The 13,255-nt window shown below is 39.4% G+C and overlaps 1 protein-coding gene across 1 annotated transcript in view; it reads left to right on the top strand.

The window, feature by feature from the left end:
• SMIM35 (small integral membrane protein 35) overlaps positions 1 to 13,255 on the top strand; it is a 108,241-nt gene that overhangs the window by 53,326 nt on the left and 41,660 nt on the right. The gene's annotated exons all lie outside the window — the stretch shown is intronic.

Here is a 13,255-nt window from a genome sequence, read left to right as displayed (position 1 = left end):
GATTCACGGGGTCGCAAAAAGTCAGACACGACTGAGTGACTGAACTGAACTGAACTGAACCATGCAAAGGTAAAATTTTTATCTCCATGTTGACAAAGATGAGGATGGAAACTTGATCTTGCCCAAAGTAAAAAAATTTCACCCCCTAGATGGCTCAACTCCAAGTCTCGTTCCATGATCTCATACCACTAAAGCCAGCAGTCTTTTGGCCAAGAAGAGTTAGGAAGATCTGCCTGAAATTCTCTGTCTGGTCATTCATGAAATTGGATTGAATGATGGGGGGAAATGAGGTTAAAATTTGTGAGGGGAGGGCAGTAAGCAAACCAGTCTAGTTTATTTTTAATTGAGAATTTACTTTTAGGGAAGTTTAGGTTTACAGCAAAATTGAAGGGAAGGTACAGAAATTCCCTATATTCCCCCTGACTCCATAATGTATAGCCTCCCTCATTATCAACATGACCCACCAGAAGGGGACACTTCCTGTAACTGATGAACTTATGTTGACACATCAATATTACCCAAGGTCTACAATCTACATTAGGGCTCACTTTGGGTGTTGTACATTTTGATAGATATATAGATATCTATATCTATATATATTAGATAGATATATAAATGACATGGATTCAATATTATAGGGTCATACAGCATATTTTCACTGCCCCAAAAATGCTCTGGTTTTTCCAGTAGTCATGTATGGATGTGAGAGTTGGACTATAAAGAAAGCTGAGTGCTGAAGAATTGATGCTTTTGAACTGTGGGGTTGGAGAAGACCCTTGAGAGTCCCTTGGATGGCAAGGAGATCCAACCAGTCCATCCTAAAGGAAATTAGTCCTGAATATTCATTGGAAGGACTGATGCTGAAGCTGAAACTCCAATACTTTGGCCAACTGATGCGGAGAACTGACTCATTGGAAAAGACCCTGATGCTGAGAAAGATTGAAGGCAGGAGAAGGGGATGGTAGAGAATGAGATGGTTGGATGGCATCACCGACTCAATGGACATGAGTTTGAGTAAGCTCCAGGAGTTGGTGATGGACAGGGAAGCTTGGTGTGCTGCAGTCCATGGGGCTGCAAAGAGTTGGACATGACTGAGCAACTGAACTGAACTGAACTGCCTCACTCTCACACAATTTGGGACATAAAGTTGATTTTAGAACCCCTCCCCCAAAAAACGCTTTAGCTATAAACCCTCTTCCCTTCAACTTCCCACCCTAAAGCAAGCAACAATCTACTTTCTGTTTCTATAGATTTTCCTACTTAAGACTTCCAAATGAATGGAATCATATAATATGTGACTGTCTTCTTTCACTTAGCATAAGGTTTTCAAGGTTCATCCAAGCTGTAGCATGTATTAGTCCTTCATTTTTTTTTTTTTTTTTTGACCAAATAACATTTTCTTGTATGGACATACCACATTTTGTTTATCCATTTGTCTGTTGATTGATATTGAGGTTTTCCTACTTTTCAGTTAGGATGAATGATGCTCCTAAAAACATCATATCTGAGTTTTTGTGTGGGTGTAGCTTTCATTTCTTTGTGGTGTATATCCAGGAGTGGAATTGCTGGAACATGTGATGACACGATGTTTGAGAAATGGCCAGATATTTTCCAAATCGGCTGCACCGTTTCACATTCCCAACAGCTCTCTATGAGGGTTCTGATTCTCTACATTCTCATCTACACTAACTATCTGACTTTTGGAGTCTAGCCATCCTAGTGGATGTGACACGGTATCTCACTGTGGTTCTTGTTTGCATTTCCCTAATGACTAATAGTGTTGAAAGTATCTTTTCATGTGCTCATTGGCCATGAATATATCTTCCTTATGCATGTATGCATGCTCATTCGCTCAGTTGTGTCCGACTATTTATGACCCCATGGACTGTAGCCTGCAAGGCTCCTCTGTCCATGGAATTTTTCAGGCTAGAATACTGGAGTGGGTTGCCATTTTCCTCCTCTAGGGGATCTTCCCGACCTAGGGATTGAAACTCTGTCTTGTGCATCTCCTGCACTGGCAAGCAGATTCTTTACCACTAATACCACCTGCTAAGCACATAGAAACATCTATTCAGATCCTTTGCTCCTTTTAAAATTGTTTTTTTATTATTAAGTCATAAGAGTTATTATCAGATACATAATTTGCAAATATTTTCTCCCAGTCTGTGTGGGGCATCTTTCACTTTATTCATGCTGTCTTTTGAAGCACCAAAGTTTTGAATTTTAATGAAGTTCAATTTATCTATTTTTCTCTCACTGCTTATGCTTTGGGTGTCTTATCTAAGAATTATTTGCCAAATCCAAGGTAATAAAATTTTTCCTCTATTTTGTTCTAAGAGTTTTATAGTTTTAGTTCTTACATTTAGGTCTTTGACCCATTTGAGTTAATTTTTGTATACGGTGTGAGCTAAGCTTCACTCTTTCTCATGTGGCCATCCAGTTGTCTCAGCATCATTGTTGAAAAGACCATTCTTTCTCCATTAAATAGCTTTGGCATTTTTGTAAAAAAAAAAAAAAAATCAATTGATTATATGTGCACAGGTTTATTCCTGGATTCTCAATTCTATTCCACAGATTTATGTGTTTATCCCTGTGTAGGACCACACTGTCTTGATTACCACTGGTTTGTAGTAAGTTTTAAAATTGGGAGGTTTGAATCCCTCTACTTTTCTCTTATTTTTCAGGTCTGCTTTAACCATTCCAAGTCCCTTGCAATTCTGTGCAGATTTTAGAGTCAGCTTGTCGATTTCTTTAAGGAAGTCTTTGGGATTCTGATTGGATGCGCTGAATCCGTAGGTCACTTTGAGGAGTACTGCCATCTTAATGTTAAGTGTTCTGATTCATGAACAAGGGATGTTTTCCCTTTTATTTAGATTTTTATCTTTTTCCCAACAATGACTTGTAATATTCAGAGTCTAAGTTTTACACTTATTTCATTAAATTTATTTCTAAGCATTTTATTTTTTGATGATATTGTGAATTAATATTTTCTTAATTTCATTTTTGAATTTTTCATTGCAAGTGTATGTGACAACAGCAGTCTTGTATATTGATCTTCTATCCTGCAATCTTGTTGAATTTGCTTATTAGTTTTAATGGGTTTTAGTGGATTTCTTAGTTTTTTTATGTATAAGATATACTCTGTGGCTAGAAACAGCTTCATTTCTTCCCTTCCAATGTGAATGCCACTTACTTCTTTTTACTACCTTAATTGCCCTGGCTAGAACCTCCAGAACAATGTTGAATAGGAGTGGCAAGAATGGGCATCTTTGTTTTATTCTTAATCTCAGGAGGAAATCATCCAGTGTTTTTACCATTACACCTGGTATTAGCTGCGGGTTTCTCATAAAGGCCTTTTATCAAGTTTGGGGAAGTTTCTTCCTAGTTTGTTGAGTGTTTTTATCATGAAAGGGTGTTAGATTTTGTCAGATGCTTTTTCTGCATCTATTGAGATGTATATTGTCACCCTGATCATTTAATTTAAATGCAGAGTACATTATGCCAAATGCCGGCTGGATGAAGCGCAAGCTGAAATCAAGATTGCCCAGAGAAATATCAATAACCTCAGCTATACAGATGACACCACTCTAATGGCAGAAAATGAAGAGGAACTAAAGAGTGTCTTGGTGAAGGTGAAAGAGGAGAGTGAAAAAGCTTTCTTAAAAACTCAACATTCAAAAGACTAAGATCATGGCATCTAGTCCCATCACTTCATGGCAAATAGATGGGGAAAAATGGAAACAGTGAGAGACTTTGTTTTCTTGGTATCCAAAATCACTGCAGATGGTGACTGCAGCCATGAAATTAAAAGACAGTTGCTCCTTGGAAGAAAAGCTATGACCAACCTAGACAACATATTAAAAAGCAGAGGTATCATGTTGCCTACAAAGGTCTGTCTAGTCAAAGCTTTGGTTTTTCCACTAGTCATGTGCAGATGTGAGAGCTGGACCATAAAGAAGGCTGAGCGTGGAAGAATTGATGCTCCCAAACTGTGGTGCTGGGGAAGACTCTTGAAAGTCCCTTGGACAGTAAGGGGATCAAACCAGTCAATCCTAAAGGAAATCAGTCCTGAATATTCATTGGAAGGACTGATGCTGAAGTTGAACTTCCAGTACTTTGGGCACCTGATGTGAAGAGCCTACTCACTGGGAAAGACCCTGATGCTGGGAAAGATTGAGGGCAGGAGGAGAAGGGGATGACAGAGGATGAAATGGTTGGATGGCAACACTGACTCAATAGATGTGATTTTGAGCAAACTCCAGGAAGTAGTGAAGGACAGGGAAGCCTGGCGTGCTGCAGTCCATGGGGTTGGCAACTGAACAGCAACAATCTCTATTGCTCTAGTGATTCAAGTCCTTTAATTATTTTTGCCAGTTCAAATATGTTAAACCCTTCTAAAGAATTTTGTATTTCATTCACTGTATTTCTCAACTCCAGAATTTCAATTTGTTTTTTTTTAAAAAACAATTTTCATTGGTTTATTGATATCCGTCATTTGCTGAGACATTGTTATCATATCTTTCTTTACTTCTTTAACATGCTTTTCTTTAGTTCTCTGAATATTCCTTCTTTTAAAAAACTTTTTATTTATTTATTTTTGGCTGCATCAGGTCTTAGTTTCGGCACACGCAGGATCATTTATTGTGGTGCCTGGGCCTTTCCTGTTGCAGAGTATGGGCTCCAGAGCAAATGGGCTCTGTAGTTGTGGCAGGTGGGCTTAGGTGCCCTACAGCATAGGGGATCTTAGTTCCCTGACCAGGGATTGAACCCATATCCCCTGCGTTGGAAGGTGGATTCTTAATTACCTGGTTTTAGTGAAGTGATGGTTTTAGTGAAGTCTATTTTTCTGCATCAGTGTTTGGCCTTTGATGCTGTTCCTTGGGGAGATGTAGCTTTGAGTGTGCCCACAGTTCCCTGAATGATGGTATTTGTAGAACTTTCTTGCTTATCTTGACTATACCCAGCTGTTAAATTCCACTAACTGCTGGTTAATAGCTCTAATGTTTTCAATAGTGCTCTGCAGCGCAAACTGCTCTATAAATGAATCCAATCAAACTGTGACTCTTTTGAAGGAATAGTTTTTGAAGTATGTATTTGAGATTTGTTCTGACCTCAATGGGTTCCTCTTAGCTGTTTTATTTCCTGATTATCTCCTACAAACTATCCAGCCTGTATTCTGGGTTATATCTTCATTAAATCCATTAAATCTCTCTATTTTCTTTCCTCTATAACCTCCACTGTCTTGAGAGCAAACATTAGGTTTGAACTTTTCCATGCTCTTTTGCAAAGAAAGTCAGTTCTTTTGAGAAGACCTGATGAGCTATCTGTTTTATGGTCTGCTTTCCCCTCAGAAAAATCTTTGGAGCTGTGCAGCTGGGGATGGAAACAATGGCAAATCTCTCTCTGAGGAACTGAATAATCAGTAGGTGAGGGCAAGCAGTCTGAGATTCTCTGGGCTGGCCTCTCCTCATGTGAAGCCATTGTCTCATGAGTTAAATCAAGGGCAGTCGAGGCTCCAATAGTCTCAGCATGCCATACCCAAGCTAGAGCCTCCATCTCATGAGACGGGAGTGGGTGGAAGGGGAAGACCCACCACTTCTCAACTGGACTTGCCTGCGACTTAGCCTTAGCAATAGTAGCTGGGGACGGGATGAAAAATGCCAAATGTCCTCAAATGAGAAATGTCCTCCTAAGAAGAAAGTCCTCTAATTGGTTGTCATGGGGAGAGGAAGTCCTGTGTTCATGAAAGCAACAGCCTGGAGTGGAGTTTCTGTCTTGCTGAGCTGAGTGAAAGGAGGGAGGCCAAGGCCTTGGTTCAGATACCACAACTTCTTGCTTTTCTTACCAAATTTTCATAGATTTCCTCGAATGGATGTTTCTTCACACACTAAACAGTAATTGAAGCCTTAGAACTGCTTATAGAGTTCTTGTAAAAAATTATTCTTATTTTCATATTTGGCTGTGCTGGGTCTTCACTGCTGTGCATGGGCTTTCTCTAGTTGCAGCGCACACGCTTCACATTGTGGTGGGTTTCCTTTTTGCAGATCACAAGCTTTAGAGCTTGGGTTTCAGTAGCCCTGGTCACGGGCTTAGTTGTCCCTTGGCATGTGGGATCTTCCCGGACCAGGGATCAAACCTGTGTCCCCTACATTGGCAGGCAGATTCTTAACCATTGGACAATCAGGGAAGACCTTAGAGAGTTTTAAATGATTGTTTATCAAAATATTTTTCACTAGTTGCAATGGGTGTGGGTCAGTAGATCTTGTGCTAGAATTTTACCTCTCTGGCTCCTTTATTCTTGAGGAAACCTAAAGAGGTTGCCCTGTAGCTCCTGGACTAAGGCAATAAAATCATGCTTTGATCCAACCTAGTTTCTTAATTAACTGATTGTGACCCCAATAGTATTTCCACCAAAGCTACCTGTTCAGATGTCTGGATGTTTAGATTACTTATTCTATGTGTTGCTAGGCAGAGATAATAATTACCTAAGTTTTCTTGCTACCCAACTGGTCAACCTGGCTTCTGTTTTTGCTCTCTAATTTATTCTGCACATGGCAGTCAGAGTGAGTGATTTTTAGAAAGAGCTCATTTTGTCATAATATAATACCACTTAGCTGCTTGAGTGATTTTCCATTGTTCTTACAATAAAGTACAAAAGTCCTTAACATGATCTCCAAGACCCCATTTTTCTCTTTCACTTCTTCTCGTGTCTCAGTCACTCTGAGCCCCACTTCCTGTTCCACCCCACCCCTCTGCCTTTCACCAACATGTTCTCTAGTCTCACACTAGTCTTGCAAATTTTTATTGTGCATTTAACATACTCTCTCCTATTTCATGCCCACTACACATGTTCTCTGCCTTACGTGCTGTTCTTTCCTGATTCAGATCTTACCTAAATGTCACCTCCTCTAGGAAACTTCCCCTAACCTCCCAGAATAGTTCAGGTATTCCTATTCTAATAACACCCTGACACCTTCTACTTCTTCACAGAATGTTTTTTTTTTAATGTTTATTTATTTGGCTGCACCGGATCTTACTTGTGGCATGTGAGGTCTAGTTCCTAGACCCCCTGCAGCGGAAGTGTGGGCTCTTAATCCCTGGACTGCCAGGGAAGTCCCTAGAATGTGTGTTTTTGATCAACTGATTCATAGGATGATTATCTGTTTAGCAAACCCCTCCTCATAGTATGGGCTTCCCTGGTGGCCGAGATGGTAAAGAATCTGCCTGCAATGCAGAAGAACTGGTTCAATCTCTGGGTTGGGAAGATCCCCTGGAGAAGGGAATGGCTACCCACTCCAGTATTCTTGCCTGGAGGATTCTGTGGACAGAGGAGCCTGGCGGCTACAGTTCATGAGGTTGCAAAGAGTCAGACTTTCCATTTCCCCATAGCATACTAGCTTATGAAGGCAGGGTTTCTCTCTGCCTTGACCCAGTGTTTAGCATAGGACCTGACACAGAGTAGGGACTCCACAAACACTTGCTGAGTGTGGGAACAATGTTCTTTAGAGCATTGAATGCCAGAGTTGTGAGGGTGATCCCTGGGGGGTCTACTTACACCTGATATGGAACCAGAGGAAAAGTTGTAAATTTAAAAAGAAAACTTCTCCCCACTTATATTTATATTTATAAAACCCAATCTTAGTGATGAGCAGACTGGTGGACACTTATTCCAAAGGAAGTTTCACTAACATCTCTATCCTTGGGCTAGTGTTGTAATAATGTGGCTGGCCCCTCTTTCTTAAGATTCTTGTGATGAATGTCATGACACATATGAAAAATGGCTTTTTACTCTTGACACTGTGGTCTGCGAGTCTGTTTTAATCCATATACGAGCTCATGATATTGAGAATATAGACTGAGAAAGCAATTATTTTTTAAAAGTAATCAACAACAACAATACTTACTACTGTTAGTACTGATTAAGTGTTTTCTTTGTGGTAGATTATATTATTTCCAAAAAATTCCATAATAATTTCATAGAGTAGATAATTTTATTTCCATTTTCTAGATAAATAAACTGAGTTTTGCAAAGATTAAGTTCCTTGCTCAAAGACACATTGTAAATATTAAGCTGAGACTCAAACTCATGTGTTTTTGGCACCAGCGCCCAAACTCTTGATCTCTGTTCTTTTTTTTAAATTGAAGTACAGACTCACAGGTGTAGAGAATATACTTGTGGCTGCCAAGGTGGGGCGGGGGAGGGACGGCCTGGGAGTTTGGTGTTAACAGATGGTAACTATTACATTTAGAACAGATTAAACAACAAGTCTCTACTGTATAGCACATGAAACTATATTCAGTGTTCTCTGATAAACCATAAGGGAAAAGAGTATGAAAAAGAATGGATATATATATGTATATCCTGAAAAAAAGTAGTGAAAGTGTTAGTTGCTCAGTTGTATCTGACTCTTTGCAATCCCCATGGACAGTGGCCTGCCAGGTTTCTCTGTTCATGGAATTCTCCAAGCAAGAATACTGGAATGGGTAGCCACCTTCTCCAGGGGATCTTCCCAACCCAGGAATCAAATCCAGGTCTCCTCTATTGCAGACAGATGCTTTACCATCTGAGCTGCCAGAATATCTCTATATATACTGAAATGGGGTAGCCCACTCCACTAGTCTTACTTAGAGAATCCTACGGACAGAGAAGCCTGGCAGGCTACATACAGTCCATGGGGTTGCAAAGAGTCGGACACAACTGAGCAAGTAGCACCTTCCTTACTTTTTTAATATATATGTATATATATACATTCTTTTTCATATTTTTTCCCTCATGATTTATTACAGGATATTGAATATAATTCCCTGTGATATGCAGTAGGATCTTGTTGTCTATCCATCCTAAATGTAATAGTTTGCATCTGTTAACCCCAGACTCCCAGGCTGTCCTTCCCCTGACCCCCTTGGCAACCACAAGTGTGTTCTCTACATCTGTGAGTCTGGTTCTGTTTTATAGATAGGTTCATTTGTGCATGTTTTAGATTCTACATATAAGTGCTTTATATGGCATTTGTCTTTCTCTTCTAATCTCTGTTTGATATTGCAAAGTGATTCTAGAATTCTGCAAGTGATTTCTTGCTGACAGTCTTCTGAAACTTCATGTAAACTTTCCTCTGAGGTGCCTTTTGAAAACTTTCATCTTTAAGTGGCTTGAGAGAGGGAGGCTTCTCACTTCATCTCTTATCAAAAGATCACCAAAAGCTAAAATCTGTTTTAACCATTCCATGTTTGAGTAAATGTGAGTCTTGCTCCAGAGTTTCTTGATTTTACATGGACATTATCAGGAAATCAAAACAGCAGTGACAATAACAATAATGGGAAAAGCCCCTTGACTGTGGTAATAAGGCAGCACATAAAGGGATATGGATGAAAACACACAGGAGTTTATCAAATCTAAATCCTATTTAAACTTATTACCTCCCAAATCACTGGAGTGTGCTTGTCAAGAAAGAGAGTAGGTTTTAAAACATATCCTACAGAGTGAGGTTTTGGTGAGTGAAGTAATTGGAGGTATGGATCTAAATTAATAAGTGGGAAAAGGCTTTTCTTACAGTTCTGAGATAACTGCCTTGAAGTCTATGTGTTCTAGAATCCTTGCTCACTGGGTAGCTAAGATATGGAAACAACCTAAACGTCCATTGACAGGTGAGCAGATGAAGAAGACACGGTGGGAGACACACAAGGGAATCCATTCAGTCATAAAAAGGAAAGAAATAATGCCATGTGCGGCAACATGGATGACTTAGCAAGCATCACACTGACTGAAGTAAGTCAGAGCGAGGACAAAGACTGTGTGATGTTACATGCATGAAATCTGAAATAAGACAAAAATGAACTTACTTGTGAAACAGAGATAGACTCGCAGATACAGAAAACAAACTTATGTTTACCAGAGGAGAAGAGGTTGGTGGAGAGACAAATTAGGAGTTTGGGGTTAGCAAGTAGGAACTGCTGCTGCTGCTGCTAAGTCGCTTCAGTCGTGTCCAACTCTGTGCGACCCCATAGACAGCAGCCCATCAGGCTCCCCCGTCCCTGGGATTCTCCAGGCAAGAACACTGGAGTGGGTTGCCATTTCCTTCTCCAATGCATGAGAGTGAAGAGTGAAAGTGAAGTTGCTCAGTCATGTCCGACTCTTAGCGACCCCATGGACTGCAGCCTACCAGGCTCCTCCATCCATGGGATTTTCCAGACAAGAATACTGGAGTGGGGTGCCATTGCCTTCTCCAAAGTAGGACCTACTATATATCAAATAGTTAAAGCAAGGTCTTACTTATAGCACAGGAAACTATTGTCAATATCCTATAATAAACCACAATGGAAAAAATATAAAAGAATATGTATATCTGTATAACTGAATCACTTTACTATACACCAAAAACTAACATAACATTGTAAATCAACTGTACTTCAATGAAAAATATGATCCTTGCTATTCAGTAGCCAAGGACAATTCTTCATACAGATCTTTAAGTTAAAAAGCCTAAGTAAATAAAACTCCAGGTAAAGACTTTCTGCCATCAAAATTATTCAGAATGGCTTAACTGATGATGCTATCTGATCCTTGTTAACCTTTTACCCTAATTATAAACAGAAAAGAATTTATAATGTGTGTACATCCAAATGTTTATATAATATTTATTAAGTTTTGATTTTGTAAGAATATAAAGAAAAACAAAAATGGAACATAATCTCATCTTCCAGAAAACTCCTGTTTTTTTTTTTCTTTAATTAGACTAATACATGTATCTGGTTGTTGTTGTTCAGTCGCTCAGCTGTGTCTGACTCTTTGTGACCTCATGGACTGCGCACGCCAGGCTTCCTTGTCCTTCATTATCTCCCGGAGTTTGCTCAAACTCACGCCCATTGAGTTGGTGATGGCATCTAACCATCTCATCCTTTCTCTTCCTGCTTTCAATCTTTCCTAGCATCAGGAACTTTTTCAATGAGTCAGTTCTGGTACCTGGTAATGTACCTGGTACCTGTAGTAAAAATCCAAATCATGCAGGAAGATATAAAATGAAAAATGAAAGCTCCTTCCCACTACCACCCCCTCCCAGATCATCAAAAAATCTTTCTTCTTCATTTTTCCAAAAAATTATATATATACATATGATGAAATATAAATACATATATTTGAAAAGTATACCAAAAGACATACTATATCCACTTAAACTTTGCTTTTTCTTTTTTTTTTCTTTTTTTTTAAATTTTATTTTATTTTTAAACTTTACAATATTGTATTAGTTTTGCCAAATATCGAAATGAATCCACCACAGGTATACCCACGTTCCCCATCGTGAACCCTCCTCCCACCTCCCTCCCCTACCCTCCCTCTGGGTCGTCCCAGTGCACCAGCCCCAAGCATGCTTTTTCATTTATAAAATGTCTTGGAGATTTGTAAATCAGTAAATAGAGACCAATTGCATATAAAAATTATCAAATTTTATTTTGAAATGATTAAAAATTTACAGAAAATTTGGAACTATATCTTAAAAAAAGTAAACCAAAACTTTTTCTCCCTGAATGATTTAATTGTAAGTTTTTGACCTAATGCCCCATTACACCTGAATACTCTAGAGTCTGTTGCCTACAAAGACAATTCCCTGCATAGCCACAATGCGATGATCAAAATCAGAAAATTAAATCAAATGTATTACTTCTATCTAAGTGTTTTATTATTCAAGTTTTGTCAATTGCCCCAGTAATGGCTTTTATAGCAAAAGAATCCAGTTTAGAATCAAAATTTGCATTTAGTTCTCTGGTCTTTCTAGCCTGCTTCTGTATGGAACATTTCCTCAATCTTCTTTTGATTTTTTTTTTTTTTTTGACCTTTACACTGGAAGACTGAAGGTCAGCTATTTCCTAAAATGGCCTCAGTTTGGGCTTGTATAATGTCTCTTCATGCTTGGACTCGGGTCTTGTATCTTTGGCAAACTCGTCACAGAAGTGATTCTGTGTTCTTCGTATTATGGCATCCTAGCAAGAGGCACACCATTCGTGTTTGTCTTCATGCTAAAGACTTTGACTGTTTGGATCACACAAACTCTGGAAAATTCTTAAAGAAATGAATACCAGACCACCTTACTTGTCTCCTGAGAAACCTGTATGCAGGTCAAGAAGCAACAGTTAGAACCAGACATGGAACAATGGACTGGTTCAAAATTGGGAAAGGAGAACATCAAGGCTACATATTGTCACCCTGCTTACTTACATGCAGAGTACCTCATACAAAATGCTGGGCTGGATGAATCACAAGCTGGAATCTAGATTGCTGGGAGAAATATCAACAAACTCAGACGTGCAGATGATACACTCTAATGGCTGAGAGTGAAGAGGAACTAAAGAACGTCGTGTTGAGCATGAAAGAGGAGAGTGAAAAAGCTGGCTTAAAACTCAACAAACTTTCAAAAAATGAAGATCATGGCATCTGGTCCCATCACTTCATGGCAAATAGATGGGGAAAAAGTGGAAACAGTGGCAGATTTTATTTTCTTGGTCTCCAAAATCCCTGCAGGTGGTGATTGTAGTCCCCAAATTAAAAGATGCTTGCTTTTGGAAGAAAAGCTATGACAAACCTAGACAACGTATTAAAAAGCAGAGACATCACTTTGCCAACAAAGGTCCTTATAGTCAAAGCTATGGTTTTTCCTAGTGCTTCCTATGGCTTCCTTATTAGTGTAGATGGTAAAGAATCTGCCTGCATTGCAGGAGACCAGGATTTGATCCCAGTTGGGAAGATACTCTGGAGAAGGGAATGGCAACCCACTCCAGGATTCTTGCCTAGAGAATTCCATGGACAGATCACGGGGTCACAAAGAGTCGGACATGACTGAGCACTAAACTGCATGGTTTTTCCAGTAGTCATGTATGGATGTGAGAGTTGGACCATAAAGAAGGCTGAGTGCTGCAGCCTTGTCCTCCCAGTGATGCTTTCAAACTGGGGTATTGGAGAAGACTCTTGAGAGTCCCTTGGACTGCAAGGAGATCAAACCAGTCAATCCTAAAGGAAATCAGTCCTGAATATCCATTGGAAGAACTGATGCTGAAGCTGAAACTCTGATACTTTGGCCACATGATGCAAAGAGCTGATTCACTGGAAAAGAGCTCCATACTGGGAAAGATTGAAGGCAAGAAGAGAAGGTCCATCTAGTCAAGGCTATGGTTTTTCCAGTAGTCATGAATGGATGTGAGAGTTTGACTATAAAGAAAGCTGAGTGCAGAAGAATTGTTGCTTTTGAACTGTAGTTCTGTAGAA

This window comes from Bos taurus, chromosome 15 (genome assembly GCF_002263795.3).
Source record: "Bos taurus isolate L1 Dominette 01449 registration number 42190680 breed Hereford chromosome 15, ARS-UCD2.0, whole genome shotgun sequence".
Classification (NCBI taxonomy): domain Eukaryota; kingdom Metazoa; phylum Chordata; class Mammalia; order Artiodactyla; family Bovidae; genus Bos; species Bos taurus.
Note: the sequence above shows the minus strand (reverse complement) of the source record. Positions and strands in the feature narration are given on the sequence as shown.